A 15,942-nucleotide genomic window follows, 5' to 3' on the forward strand; every position below is an offset into this window, starting at 1 on the left:
GAAGTGTCTTTTTTAGAGGAATCAGAGAATATTAGAGGGGCTCAAAGGACACATCAGTCAGGAAGTTTCCTGTAAGTAGGTAGACCTCTCACTCTTCTATCTTTATGATTCTTACTCTGTGACAAATTGTAACTTAATTCTCAGGTCCCCTCATCTTGATTTAGAAACAGTGCTGTTGGTTTCTGCCACATAAGGTCTAATCTGCATGAGAAGCCAGTGCCAGGTTGCTAGGCTCACTGCCCCCAATTGTACTGGTGAGGGAAGGGTTCAGGGGAATGAGGGAATGTTGAGAAGAGAGTAGAAGAGTTGCATCCTTGTGCATCCTTCTTTTCCTTGGGTTTTTCCAGAGGGTATATTTGCATATGGCATCTCTTGCCTTTCCTCTCTAGTATGATTGTGATGTCCTTTGCTATATTTGGCTTATAGAAACTCTAATTAGGTGAGTCCACATCACTCTGTATCCTGATAATGGAAAAGGCAGACTGTATGGGACCGGGTCAGAATAGTGTCAGGTGTTCGCCGTGTGTATTCTGTTCTGGAGAATGGGACAGTGGATGAGGTGAGTTGTTCTCTAATGGAACTCTTTCTCCTGTATCCACAGATTCCATTAGAGAAGAATGTCTCCTGGAAATGGGTCTTTCATGACTCAGTTCATTTTGATGGGATTAACAGACCAATCAGATCTCCAGCTTCCCTTTTCCTTCCTGTTCCTAGGTATGTATATGGTCACTGTGATGGGGAACCTGGGCCTGATAATCTTAATTAGGCTGAAGTTACATCGACATACCCCAACGTACTTTTTCCTCTTTAACTTGTTCTTTATCAGTTCAGTTCAGTCGCTCAGTCGTGTCCGACTCTCCGCGACCCCATGAATCACAGCACGCCAGGCCTCCCTGTCCATCACCAACACCCGGAGTTCACTCAAACTCATGTCCACAGAGTCGGTGATGCCATCCAGCCATCTCATTCTCTGTTGTCCCCTTCTCCTCCCGCCCCCAACCTTTCCCAGCATCAGAGTCTTTTCCAGTGAGTCAACTCGTCGCATGAGGTGGCCAAAGTATTGCAGTTTCAGCTTTAGCATCAGTCCTTCCAATGAACACCCAGGATTGATCTCCTTTAGAATGGACTGGTTGGATCTCCTTGCAGTCCAAGGGACTCTCAAGAGTCTTCTCCAATGCCACAGTTCAAAAGCATCAATTCTTCGGTGATCAGCTATCGGGGTCCAGCCTCGATATGGCCCAGGGTATCCTCGGGATGAACGGCATCGGCGTCAGAGAGAGAAAGAGAGAGAGAGAGACAGGGGCTGATGATTCCTTGGTTTACGCTGGAAACCAATAAAACCCCAGCATGGGGTTTGCTCTGTTTACATAGGCCGCAGGCGCCCTCTCGAATCGCTGGAGGCACCCCACCAGGGCACCCCCTCGAGTGGGTCTTAGAAGCCCAGGCAGATAAGTAAACTCAGAGGGCCCAGCGCTCCAAGGATCTCAACCAGAAAAAGGAGAATCGAGAAAAGGATGGAAAAAGAGAAAGAACGACACGGGGAGACCAAGCTTCAGTGAGCAAGGCCCAAAACTTTATTTTCCAGTGTTGCTTTTATACCCTAAGTTATGCGCATAAGAAACAGAGAAAGGGAGGTATAGAGTCATGCCAAAATCGCGTGGGGTCAGCAGTCTTGACCCTTATCAGGATCAGGGCTTATTTTTGTGTGTCTCCTGATAAAAGTTTTTAGGTGGTTTACATTATCTTCTGGCCAGGGGGCCTGCTAACAGTTTTATGGCCCTCTTCTCCTGACAATAGGTTAGTTAGCAAGTAAAAGACTTTTCTTTTAAGGTGACTTTCCTAAAGTTAGGTGCATAACAAAGTTACATTCCTATAAGGCACCGGTGTAGTGAGCTGCAAGAAAGGAACTTATTAACTTAAGATCTGATGTGGTTAAATCAAAGGCTACTACTTATATTCTCTATATGTGATTAATATATTTCCAAGGATACAATAGATAGAGGAAACTTTGCAGCAAGCATTGATTCAACAATGAAATCTTTTTTAGTACTACTCTAATGATTTTAACTTCTTCAACAGATTCCTGTATTTTAGAATATTAGGCTTTCTGTCCTTGCATGGCTGGGAGGCTATAAACAGTCACATTCGTAGTTGTAAGAGCCCGGACAAACTTGTCATGCAAGTTAGAAAGCTATCAGAGGGGCTTGGATTGGAACACTCCTATTAAGCCGAGGAGAACTTTTTAACTACAGCTCTGAATTAATGTTTTCAGAGAAAGGTGGTTGGGGGGAAGCCCCCGTAAGTATTAGAGGACTTGGTAAGAGGCGTAAGATAGTAGAGCAGTCAGATTCCGGTTTTCTTTGGGGTAGATGCTCAGGTAAGTCCAGGGGGCTCCTTGAGTCCTGATTAGCCTTTGCCCGTCAGGCCTCTTCCCCAGTTGACCTTTGCCATGGGTAGGATTTCCCTCGCTGGCTCCCGGCAATCAGCTTTCTTTACAGTCCAACTCTCACATCCATACATGACCACGGGAAAAACCATTGCCTTGACTAGACGGATCTTGGTTGGCAAAGTAATGTCTCTGCTTTTTAATATACTATCAAGGTTGGTCATAGCTTTCCTTCCAAGGAGCAAGCATCTTTTAATGTCCTGGCTGCAATCAGCATCTGCAGTGATTTTGGAGCCCCCAAAAATAAAGTCTGACACTGTTTCCGCTGTTTTTCCATCTATTTCCCATGAAGTGATGGGACCAGATACCATGATCTTAGTTTTCTGAATGTTGAGCTTCAAGCCAACCTTTTCACTCTCTCTTTCACTTTCATCAAGAGGCCTTTGAGTTCCTCTTCACTTTCTGCCATAAGGGTAGTGTCATCTGCATATCTGAGGTTATTGATATTTCTCCCAGCAATCTTGATTCCAGCTTGTGCTTCTTCCAGACCAGCGTTCCTCATGATGTACTCTGCATATAAATTAAATAAGCAAGGTGACAATATACAACCTTGACGTACACCTTTTCCTATTTGGAACCAGTCTGTTGTTCCATGTACAGTTCTGACTGTTGCTTCCTGACCTGCATACAGGTTTCTCAAGAGGCAGGTCAGGTGGTCTGGGATTCCCATCTCTCAGAATGTTCCACAGTTTATTGTGATCAACACAGTCAAAGGCTTTGGCATAGTCAATGAAGCAGAAATTGATGTTTTTCTGAAACTCTCTTGCTTGTTCTTTATAGATCTCTGTTATTCTTCTGAATTTACACCCATAATGCTGATTAACTTCACATCAAAGAAGAATATTATTTCTTACATGGTATGCATTATTCAGCTCCATTTTTTCTGTTTTTTGTTATTTCTGAAATCTATGTGCTGACATCAATGGCCAATGACCACTATGTGGCCATCTGTAACCCATTTTGTATAATGTTTGTATAATGTTTTTATGTCCCCTAAAGTTTGTTCCACCCTTTTGCTTGGTTCCTACTTGATGGCATTTTCTGGTGCCATGGTTCACACTGGATGCATGCTGTGACCAAACTTCTGTGATGCAAACACCATCAACCATTATTTCTGTGACATCCACCCTCTGCTCCAACTTTCCTGCACAAGTACCCACATCAATGAGCTGGTAGTTTTCTTGTGGCAGGCATCAATTTAATTGTGCATCGTATTACCATCTTTGTCTCTTATGGTCTCATTTTCTCCAACATCTTTCGTATCAGCTCTACTGAAGGCAGGTCCAAAGCCCTAAGCACCCGCATTTCCCGCATCATTGCTGTTTCTCTGTTTTTTGGATCACTTTCATTTATGTATCTCAAACCGTCTTCTGCTGGGTCTATAAATGAAAGAAGAATCTCTTCTGTCTTTTACACCAATGTGGTTGCTATGATGAACCTCTTAATGTACAGCTTTAGAAATAAAGATGTGAAAACAGCTCTGAGAAAAGCTGTAAGTGGGATTCAGTTTTGATTAGCAATAGATTTGAAGTCTAATCTCTTTAGTATCCTTTGCTTCTATTTTATTTCATTAATTTCATTTAAGTAAACATGGCCCAGGAAAAACAGAAACTTGTAAACTGACTGTGCTTTGTTTCAGGGTGGTGCATGAATTTCTTTCAGGGTGGGAATTGCTCTTTTATTTTATTGTTTTTTAGAAAAAGAGTTTGTCAGGGTGGTTTTTGTTGTAGTTATTTATTGGAAAGAGAATGCCTTTTGGGAAGATGATTGGTCAAGTAAAAATGTCCCTACTTTCAAAAATTTTTAAAAAAGAACTTTGGAATGCTTGGCAATGTTTGTCATTCAGAGAACAGGGCATGGGAGAGAAAGGAACCCAGAAACTTCTCGTGAGGTTGGCTCAACAAACATATAGCCAATAAGTAAAAGTTCCCCTGTGGAGTGTGTTCCTGAGGCTTAGGACCTGTATTTTAATCTGGAAGTTTATTCTATTCCATCTGGTGAAGTAAATATATCCAGTCTGTAAAATTTTTCTGAACTTATAATGTACAGTGACCATATAGTAGTAGAATTTAGGTGAACAAAGGTGAATAAGCTATGGCAGGAACTGGGGGAAAAAAGGTAGAAATAAGACACTTTTTCATGACATAAAATGGTGAGCAGTAATTAAAGCTCAAATTAGAAGGACTCTAGAAAAAATGATAGAAAACTAAACCTGTATTTATGAGTCTCCTCCTTTTTCTGAATAGCCTTAGAAATGTTATAGAGATTGTGGGATTTATCTGGATCAGATAAAAACTGAAATTTTTGATATTAAAAAAGCTAAACCCACAAACTTCCATCCCTTTGATGTAACCTTGACACAAACAAATCGCTCCTGCTTTGGTTGGCTTCCATATACTACTTCCATATGAATTTTAAGGTATATAACCATAAATTGATCTGCAGTTAGAACTATGATAATTTGAAAGAAACATTTGGTGGATGACTCAAGTTGTAGTAATGTCTTTTCTGGACAGGTTATTGGATTTTTTCTCTTCTTTTTTTTTTAGAAAATAAGGAAAATAGTTTAAAAATTTTAAGTCTTAATCATGACAATTTCAACATTTCTAAAGGTAACATTAATAATATTTTTGATTTTACTTGTTTTCTAATCTTCTCACAAGAGTTAGATATTGTGAATTTAGCAACACTGCTATGTTTGCTTGTTTGCATTTTTAAATGTTCAGCATTGACTTATGGCTTTTTTCTCCTTGTTAAATGCTTGACTTATGGTTTTAAATGACCACTCATACCACATTCCCTGATCTCAGTATAAACATTTATGATTTTCACATGCCAAGGCCAATCAGTTCAGTCCAGTTCAGTCGCTCAGTCGTGTCCGACTCTCCACGACCCCATGAATCACAGCACGCCAGGCCTCCCTGTCCATCACCAACTCCCGGAGTTCTAGGTATACAAAATAGTTGACCTAGTTAGATATTTTTCTCATTTACATATTATCCCTTTTTATAAACTTGTCTTCCTTATTGATAGATGCATCTAAAGATGTAAATAATAAGTACACTATTTAGGGACTGTCACAGGCACTGCAGGAGGTCATCCAGTCTGTTCTGAACTTTACCATTATTTGAGGTGCCAAAAATGTGTTAAAGCTGGTCACAAGCCTTCCACTTGAGAGGCCTCAAAATAGAAGTTAAATTTGTTTCCTTTTTAGAAAAAGTAAATGTTCTTTCATATTAGGTTTCATTCTATCAGAATACTGTAGAAAAAAATGACTGAGCAACTAAATAATGCAGGTATTATAGTTTGTAATGGTGGAAGAAGGAAAGCAAGATTCACAGCAGTCTAACTGCATAGCCCCTACTGTTTACTTATGAGAAGAAACTGACAACTTCAGTTACTGAAATTTTACAGAAAGTGACCCAACAGGAGAGTCAGGAAGAAATGTCAGGTGTGTGTTAAAGGTGTAACCTGTAAAGGTATAAAATGCAGAAGGGACATCTGTGATGTATGTTTAGTCCTGTCCGACTCTTGCGATCCCACAGGCTGTGGCCCACCAGGCTCCTCTGTCTATGGGATTCTCTGTTCAGGAATACTGGAGTGAGTTGCCATTCCCTTCTCCAGGGTTGCCTGCATTTCATGCAGACTCTACCAACTGAGCTACGAAGGAAGCCCCCATAGAAGGAACATAGAGTATTCTGAATTATTTCAGAGATATCCCACAGAAAGAACAACTGAAATGAGTTATTTCAACATTTGAAAACATTTAGATAAAGAAATAAGGAAACTTGAAAGTAGGACCCTTGGGGAAAACACATTCACTTAAGAAGTGGACAAAACAGGGAATGAAGCGATGCAGTAGCTTTCCCTTCAGATGTGAAGATAATGAGGAGACAGGAATTTACTTTGATCCACCTGAGGGATGTTCAGTCCCTAGAGTAAAGCAAAAATGGTTAAAAGAGTGAGTCCCTAAGGAACTAAAGACGGATCATGAACCATGTATATAATTCCTTCTTTTATATTTTATTTTATTTTTATTGGAGGGTAATTACTTTACAATATTATATTGGTTGGTTTTGCCATACATTGACATGAATCCACCCTGGGTGTACATGTGTTCCCCTTCTTGAACCCCACTCCCACCTCCCTCCTCCCCTTATCATCCCTCTGGGTCATCCCTGTGCACCAGCCCCAAGCATCCTGAATCATGCATTGAGCCTGGGCTGGTGATTCGTTTCACATATGATAATAAACATGTTTCAATGCCATTCTCCCAAATCATCCCACCCTCACCCTCTCTCACAGAGTCCCAAAGACTGTTTTTTTGTTTTTTTTAATATGATCTACTCCAAATAGTGGAAACAGTGTCAGACTTTATTTTTTGGGGCTCCAAATTCACTGCAGATGGTGATTGCAGCTATGCAATTAAAAGACGCTTACTCCTTGGAAGGAAAGTTATGACCAACCTAGATAGCATATTAAAAAGCAGAGACATTACTTTGCCAACCAAGGTCCGTCTGTCAAGGCTCTGGTTTTTCCAGTGGTCATGTATGGATGTGAGAGTTGGACTGTGAAGAAAGCTGAGTGCCGAAGAATTGATGCTTTTGAACTGTGGTGTTGGAGAAGACTCTTGAGAGTCCCTTATACTGCAAGGAGATCCAACCAGTCCATTCTAAAGAAGATCAATCCTGGGTGTTCATTGGAAGGACTGATGCTAAAGCTGAAACTCCAATACTTTGGCCACCTCATGCGAAGAGTTGACTCACTGGAAAAGACTCTGATGCTAGGAAAGGTTGGGGGCGGGAGGAGAAGGGGACGACAGAGAATGAGATGGCTGGATGGCATCACCGACTCTGTGTACATGAGTTTGAGTGAGCTCCGGGAGTTGGTGATGGACAGGGAGGCCTGGCGTGCTGTGATTCATGGGGTCGCGGAGAGTCGGACACGACTGAGTGACTGAACTGAACTGAACTGAACTGAATCAACAAGGACCTCTGGTATACCACAGGGAACTCTACTTAATATTATGTGACAGCTTAGATGGGAGAAGAGTTTGAGGGAGAAGGGAAAAATGAATGTATATGGCTGAGTCTTTTCATTGTCAACTGAAACTATCACAATATTGGGAATGAGCTCTACTCAATAGAGAATAAAAAGTTTAAATAAAAAAAGAACTGCTTTCCAGAGGACCTATTAACATTCCTGTGAAGAACTCAGTCTTCTTTGAGTGAAATAAGAAGATGTGAAAGTAGCTTGCAAAATAATTGCCAATTTGTTCTCCCATAATATTATAAATTTTTCTGCAATTAAAAATGTTAGCCATATATTTCAAGGATCTTAATCTGATTTTTAAAATTTTTCTTAAGAGCCCTCATTTGGGAAATTTTTCTAAAGCAATTTTTAAAATTGATTCAAATCTTAATCCAAGTCAAAATTTCCCACCAATGGGAGCTGGCTACTTAGATTATCTTGAAAACATTTAAAAATGTTTCCAAAACATTTCCAAATGATAAAATCCCTATTTTCTGACAAGGACTATTCAGAGATAAATAACATTCTTCCTTAATTCACAGGGAGAGTTATCAGATTTTTATTGATTTTTCACTCTTTGTTAGTTTTTGATTCAGAAGAATATTGTTACTTTTAGGACAGATGATATTTGTAAGAAGGCTTTCTTTTCCCCTTTAGGAAAAGAAGATCTTTAGACTCAATGCTCTTTTTCTTCCTCTATCATCTATTATACTGTAGATGGAGAATTTGTGATCTAATGAATCTCAGAGGCAAGATATTTTTCCTGTAAAAATGGGTGGAGGTCATTCTGGTTGTATATGTTGTGATTTGGTGTAAGAGAAATGTTGAATATGTTCTGATGGATCTTAGAGGAAAATAACATGATTTTCAGAAATATTTATTGAGTTTCTTCTATGTATCTGCATTGTCTTAGATCTTGGAACCATATAGTAAACAAAGTAAAAGAAATATTTTTCCTTGTAGAATTTACAGTTTCTAGAGGAACACAGGTATCCAAGTGGCAAAAAGTTCTGATGATTGTTATGGTGGAGAACCTAGTGAAATTTATGAGCATGGATAATGACAGCTGACATTTATTGACTATTTACCATATTCCAGGTACTTTCTTAACCAGTTCACTTAGGCTTTCTCCATTAAATCAACACAGTAGTAGTCCAATGAAACAGAAAATGGCTCTACCAACACTATTTTACAGGATGGAACAGAAAGAAGTCACTTGCCCAAAGAATTATAGTTTGTAAGTAGGAATTTAAGATTAACAACACTCTCTTTAACTCCATAGCCCCTATTCTTTTCTGTGATGAGAATTTGATAATCTCAGTTACTGAAATGTTATAGACCCAGCGGGAGAATCAGGTACAAATTTCAAGTAAGTTTTTAAAAGTATAAACTATAGAAGGAATATATTGTTGAGTTGCTAAGTCGTGTCCAACTCTTTGTGACACCATGAACTATAAAACATCAGGCTCCTCTGTCCATGGGATTTCCAGGTAAGAATACTGGAAGAGGTTGCCATTTCTTTCTCCAGGAGATCTTCCTGACCCAGGGATCAAACCTGTGTCTCTTGCATTGGCAGGCAGCTTCTTTACCACTGAACTACTGGGGAAGCCCCATAGAAGGAGTATATGACATTGCAAATTATTTCCGAGATACTCTAGAGAGAGAAGAACTGAAATGAGTTACTGCAACACTTGAGAAATTTCAGATAAAGAAATGAGGAAACCTGGAAATAGGAGACTTACAGAGTATGTACACTGGGGAAAAGGGAATAAAGAGGGAATGAAATAATTAAGTAGTTTTTCCTTCGAGGTAAAAGTAATGAGGAGATGAGAATTTACTTCAGATCTACACTGAGGGATGTACAATACCTAAAATGAAACGGAGTAAAACAGCGATCCCCCAAGAAACAAAAGACAGGTCATGATCCAAGATATATAATTGCCTTATTCCCATTTATACATATAATCTACACCCTAGGGAAAAGACTGAACAAGCTTCTAGCCTATTTTTAACCAAATGCATCACATCATTAAACACACATTAAATCTTCTGTGTCTAATCAGGTAGCAAGTGTAATAATAAAAAGGCTGATTTTTCTCTGCTGCTCGAAAGGACTGAAAATAATTATCAGATATTATATTAAGAAAAATTTCCAAGGAATATATTGATTTATGTCTAGACTGTCTCCCTTAGAATCAAAGGAATTTAGCCTCAAGAATCTGAAAATGCATTTCCAGTATCAACTGGATAGAGACCACTGGTAAAAGAGCCAGTTCTGAGGTTTTCTCAACTAAGGAGGGTAAGTTTCTGAATTCAATTTACAACATATAATCCTTGTTTTGAGATGAAAATCCAGGAACCTAAATATGTCCATGCTTTCCCATTTTGTGTAGTTCTGAGATTCAAGTGAAGCTTGTGGGAAAATCTCTTTAGGGGATTGGTCAGAGAATATTCAGAGTTATTCAGGGGCTCAAAGTGTATATTAATCAGGAAGTCTCCTCTAAGTAGGTGGGACTCTCAGTCTTCTACCTTTGTAGATTTTACTCTCTGGCAGGGGAAATAACTTAACCACTTGAGGATTCTGGTGCCTTCATTTTGTACTAGAAACAGTGTTCTTGGTTCCTGCCAGTGAAGGCTGATCTGCACCAGGTTTGATGCATGATACAGGATGCTCGGGGCTGGTGCACTGGGATGAACCAGAGGGATGGGATGGAGAGGGAGGTGGGAGGGGGTTCAAGATGGGGAACACATGTATACCCGGGGCAGATTCATGTCAGTGTATGGCAAAACCAATACAATAATGCAAAGTAATTAGCCTTCAAAATAAATAAATAAATAAAAGAAAGAAACTAGCACCAGGTTGCTAGGAACACTGCCTGCGATTTTCCTGGTGAGGGAAGAGTTGAGGTGAATGAGGAAACATTGAGAGGGATGTAACACAACCCTGTCCTGATCAACAGTTCTTGTCCCTTGGTTTTTCCAGTGTCATCATTGTCTGTGGCCTTCCCACTATAAGCTAAGTTTGTGATGTCTTTGCTATATTAGCTTATAAAAGCTCTGATAAAGTGAAAGTCCATTTCACTCTGTATCATGATAGCGGTAAAGGTAAACTCCATAGGTCTAGGTAGGGTCTAAGCTCATGCATTGCCAGTGTATACACGCTATTGTAGGATGAAATATTATGGCAAGAACTGAGGTGTTTTCTAATGTTACTATTTTCTTCTGAGTCCACAGATTCCCTTAGAGAAGAATGGCTCCTGGAAATGACTCTTTTGTGACCGAATTCATTCTGTTGGGATTAACAGACCAACCATATCTCCAACTCCCCCTGTTTTTCCTGTTTCTAGTAATGTATATGGTCACTGTGATGGGGAATTTGGGATTGATAATTCTAATTGGGCTAAATTCACACCTACATACCCCCATGTACTTTTTCCTGTTTAACTTGTCCTTCATAGATCTCTGTTATTCTTCTGTGTTTACACCCAAAATGCTGATTAATTTCACATCAAAGAAGAATATTATTTCTTACTTGGGGTGCATGACTCAGCTTTACTTTTTCTGTTTTTTCTTGTATTTCTGAAATCTATGTGCTGACTTCAATGGCCTATGATCGCTATGTGGCCATCTGCAACCCACTTTTGTATAATGTTGTTATGTCTCCTAAAGTGTGTACCAGCCTTATACTGTGTTCTTACTTGGTGGCTTTTTCTTGTGCCATGGCTCACACTGGATGCATGCTGAGACTGACATTCTGTGATGCAAACACCATCAACCATTATTTCTGTGACATCCTTCCTCTGTTCCAGCTCTCCTGCACAAGTACCTATGTCAATGAGCTAGAACTTTTCATTGTGGCAGGTATTAACATCATTGTACCCAGTCTCACCATCATTGTCTCCTATGGCCTCATCCTCACCAACATCCTCCGCATACGCTCCACACAGGGCAGGTCCAAAGCCTTCAATACCTGCAGTTCCCACATCATTGCTGTTTCTCTGTTTTTTGGATCATGTATATTTATGTATCTCAAACCATCTTCTGCTGGGTCTATGAATGAGAGAAAGATCTCTTCTCTCTTTTACACCAATGTGGTTGCCATGATGAATCCTTTAATCTACAGCTTGAGGAATAAAGATGTGAAAACTGCTCTGAGAAAAACTCTGAATAGAAGACAAATTTAATTAGAAACTATCTCTTTGTGCAATTAGTCACAGGGCAGAAATTTTCTGTGTTTAAAATAATTTTATTGACAATCTTTTTTCTTTCTCACCATGTTGAAGAAAATTTGAATCTTCTTTTAATTTATTTTCAGTTTTTGTAGAGTAGGTCTTCTCTCTTTCCTCACTGTTTGCACAATTCCCTTTCCTCTTTTCCCACTTATTAATACTAGTAAAAAGAAAAGTATTATCTCTTTTTTTTCTTTATCATGTTGAATGTTTTTCTCTCTGGAAATAGAAGACTGTTCTACAGATGATGAAAGCAGGGAACATTAGACTGACAATGTCTTTGGAGATGTCTTATCTGCCTCTTGTCACTGGAAGCATGAGTCAGACAATGTTTGATTTTCCTGTCTCTCTAGCCTTCACTTTATTTCTCCTTTAATGCTTGAGATGGAAGTTTCTATAATGACTGTTTAGTATATCCCATTTTGCATCTGTAAGCACTTCACATTATGCTTCATTTGGAAAAGGGTTTTCTTACTTTTGCACACCCAGTCCTGTACATAATGGATTGTCAATATATATTTATTGCCTGTTTGGGAAAATAAAGTTTAATGTAGTTATTGCCTTATTTGCAGTTATATATCTTTTCAATGAAAAAGTCTAGACCAAATTTAGCTTTCTGACTTTAAGTCCACTAATTTTAGTATACTTCTGCCTCTAAAGTATATCTAAATAAGCAAATAATAATTACACAATTTGGGAATGTTTGTAGGCATTACAGAGGCCCATCTATTCCATTATATATTTTATCACTATTTGAGGTGCCAAAATTGTGTTAAAAGTTGGTCAAAAATCTGTCATTTGAGAAGCCTCAAAATAAAAATCGAACATGTCATTTTAGAAACAATAAACTTTCTTTAAAATTAGGTTTCATTCTTTTCTTTTTAATTCTCTTTCTTTTATTTGTTTTTTATTTATTTATTTTATTGGAGGCTAATTACTTTACAATATTATATTGGTTGGTTTTGCCATACATTGACATGAATCCGCCCCGGGTGTCCATGTGTTCCCCATCTTGAACCCCCCTCCCTCTTCCCTCCCCATCCCATCCCTCTGGGTCATCCCAGTGCACCAGCCCCGAGCATCCTGTATCATGCATTGAACCTGGACTGGTGATTCGTTTCACATATGATAATATACATGTTTCAATGCCATTCTCCCAGATCATTCCACCCTCACCTCTCCCACAGCGTCCAAAAGACTGTTCTATATACCTGTGTCTCTTTTGCTGTCTCGTATACAGGGTTATTGTTACCATCTTTCTAAATTCCGTATATATGTGTTAGTATACTGTATTGGTGTTTTTCTTTCTGGCTTACTTCACTCTGTATAATAGGCTCCAGTTTCATCCACCTCATTAGAACCGATTCAAATGTATTCTTTTTCATGGCTGAGTAATACTCCATTGTGTATATGTACCAAAGCTTTCTTATCCATTCATCTGCAGATGGACATCTAGGTTGCTTCCATGTCCTGGCTATTATAAACAGTGCTGAGATGAACATTGGAGTATATGTGTCTCTTTCAATTCTGGTTTCCTGGGTGTGTATGCCCAGGAGTGTGATTGCTTGATTGTATGGCAATTCTATTTCCAGTTTTTTAAGGAATCTCCACACTGTTCTCCATAGTGGCTGTACTAGTTTGCATTCCCACCAACAGTGTAAGAGGGTTCCCTTTTCTCCACACCCTCTCCAGCATTTATTGCATGTAGACTTTTGGATAGCAGCCATTCTGACTGGTGTGAAATGGTACCTCATTGTGGTTTTGATTTGCATTTCTCTGATTATGAGGGATGTTGAGCATTTTTTCATGTGTTTGTTAGCCATCTTTATGTCTTCTTTGGAGAAATTATTTAAGGAAAATGAAATTTTAAAATTGGCATACCATTGTAAACATTGTGTTTGGGAAAGTTTTAGAAGAAATAACCTAGTTCTCATTTTAATTATCAACTCTGTGTGTTTCTTCACGTTAGTCACTTAATCCTGTCCAGCTCTTTGCGACTCCATGGACTATACCCTGCTAGGCTCCTCTGTCCATGGGATTCTCCAAGCAAGAATACTGTAGTAGGTTACCATGCCCTCCTCCGGAGATCTTCCCATTCCAAGGATTGAACCTACATCTCCTGCATTTCAGGCAGATTCTTTACCATCTGAGCCACAAAGTGTCTGTTTGGACCTCACTAAAACAAGGGGGAATCAAGGTAGTGTTTACATGTATAACACAGAGTTATCCTTTATAGTGTTTGCTTGTTTTTGTTATGCACTAAAGAAATTATGAGAGAAAAGATAATTCTATCAAAATTGTACAGCTGAGAGTTAAACAGGCAAGCCGAGTTTCTCCTGTGTCTATGTAATAGGAGAGCTTCTCTGGAGCAGATTATAATGAGTTTGAGCCTTGGATTGGGAAGATTCCCAGGAGAAGGAAATGCAACCCATTCTCATAATCTTGTCTGGAGAATTCCATGGACAGATGAGCCTGGTGGGCTACAGTCCATTGGGTCATAGAGTCGGACATGACTGAGTCACTAACGCTCCCCTGCCTCCCCTCAATTCAGTGTGAAAGCATGGACTCTCTAGGCAGTTATAGAAACCAGGAAGAGAATTTACTAATTTTATTACTTCCACCCTCCACTCTTTTACACAACCTCCTTACAAGCAAACACACACAGAGACAGACATACACAGATTGCCTTCAAATCTTTTGTTTTGTGAAATCATTGCCTAAAAACTACTGGAGGGCATGCAACACATTTGCCATTTTGCAAGCACTTCCAGGTACGTAGTTCCTGGTTTCACCTCCTAAGAACAAGCAAGGGTTGAACTAAAAATGCTTGCTGATTTCAGGAAGAAATAATAATTATTGCTTCAACCATTCAATGATTATGTAAAAGAAAAACAGAATAAAAAACCACACACATTTTGTAACTGTGAAGAGTCTAGCACACAAAGAAATGTAAGAGACGGGTATACATTTAGATTTTCATTTGCAAGACAGTAGACTGCCAAAGCACTCCAGTATTCTTGCTTTGGAAATCCCATATTAGAGGAACATAGTGACTACAATCAATGGGGTTCCAAAAGTGTTGGTCATGATGTAGTGACTAAATAACAGACTTACATTCTACATGTGGGTAGATCCGAAAATAGATTTACATGGTTACAATTATTCCTCAAAAGTGATTATGTCAGCAAATGCCCATGTTGAAGATCTACATGCTATTTTTCCCTTAGTCTGGCACACTTGGTGTTTTCTCCATCTTAATGACATTTCATTGTATATTCATTTTAGCATCAGATGAAGTAGATGGTTTACATGCAAGGCTTTACTGTACAAAATATATACCTTTGTATGTTAAAATTCCTCTCTGGGTGGGGAAGTTTTCCATTCTGAGGCTGGAATTTCCAGGTCCCTCAGTGAATGGTAGGATGATGGAGTCACCTTGGATATTTATTTATTTATTTATTTTTGTTTTTTTAAAAATTTTTTTGTTATTTTTATTTATTTATTTATTTTTTATTGGAAGCTAATTATTTTACAATATTATATTGGTTGGTTTTGCCATACATTGACATGAATCCGCCCTGGGTGTACATGAGTTCCCCTTCCTGTACCCCCCTCCCAACTCCCTCCTCCCTTTATCCTCCCTCTGGGTCATCCCCGCACACCAGCCCCGAGCATCCTGTAACATGCGTCGACCCTGAACTGGTGATTCATTTCACATATGACAACATACATGTTTCAATGCCATTCTCCCAAATCATCCCACCCTCACCTTCTCCCAAAATGGATTAGAGAGCTAAATGTAAGACCAGATACTATAAAACTCCTAGAGGAGAACGTAGGCAAAACACTCTCTGACATAAATCACAGCAGGATCCTCCAAGACCCACCTCCCAGAATATTGGAAATAAAAGCAAAAATAAACAAATGGGACCTAATTAAAATCAAAAGCTTCTGCACAGCAAAGGAAACTATAAGTAAGGTGAAAAGACAGCCTTCAGAATGGGAGAAAATAATAGCAAATGAAGCAACTGATAAAGGATTAATCTCCAAAATATACAAGCAGCTCCTGTAGCTCAATTCCAGAAAAATAAATGACCCAATCAAAAAATGGGCCAAAGAACTAAATAGACATTTCACCTTGAATATTTAAAGTCTCTCTGACATCAAGATGAATTAATCCACTTCTAATAATAATAATACAGAGAACGAATAAGGTGTTACCACTGCTCTTAGAAT

The 15,942-nt window shown here is 39.0% G+C and overlaps 2 pseudogenes; both read left to right on the forward strand.

Annotated features, from left to right (window-relative positions):
* Positions 1–617: 617 nt before the first annotated feature.
* On the forward strand, positions 618–3,959 carry LOC129548502 (olfactory receptor 8B8-like; annotated as a pseudogene).
* A 6,720-nt stretch (positions 3,960–10,679) lies between these two features.
* Positions 10,680–11,661, forward strand: LOC129548504 (olfactory receptor 8B3-like; annotated as a pseudogene).
* Positions 11,662–15,942: the final 4,281 nt, after the last annotated feature.

The sequence above is a fragment of the Moschus berezovskii genome, chromosome 25 (assembly GCF_049115385.1).
Source record: "Moschus berezovskii isolate FMDL1 chromosome 25, NW_MosBer_1.0, whole genome shotgun sequence".
Taxonomy (NCBI): domain Eukaryota; kingdom Metazoa; phylum Chordata; class Mammalia; order Artiodactyla; family Moschidae; genus Moschus; species Moschus berezovskii.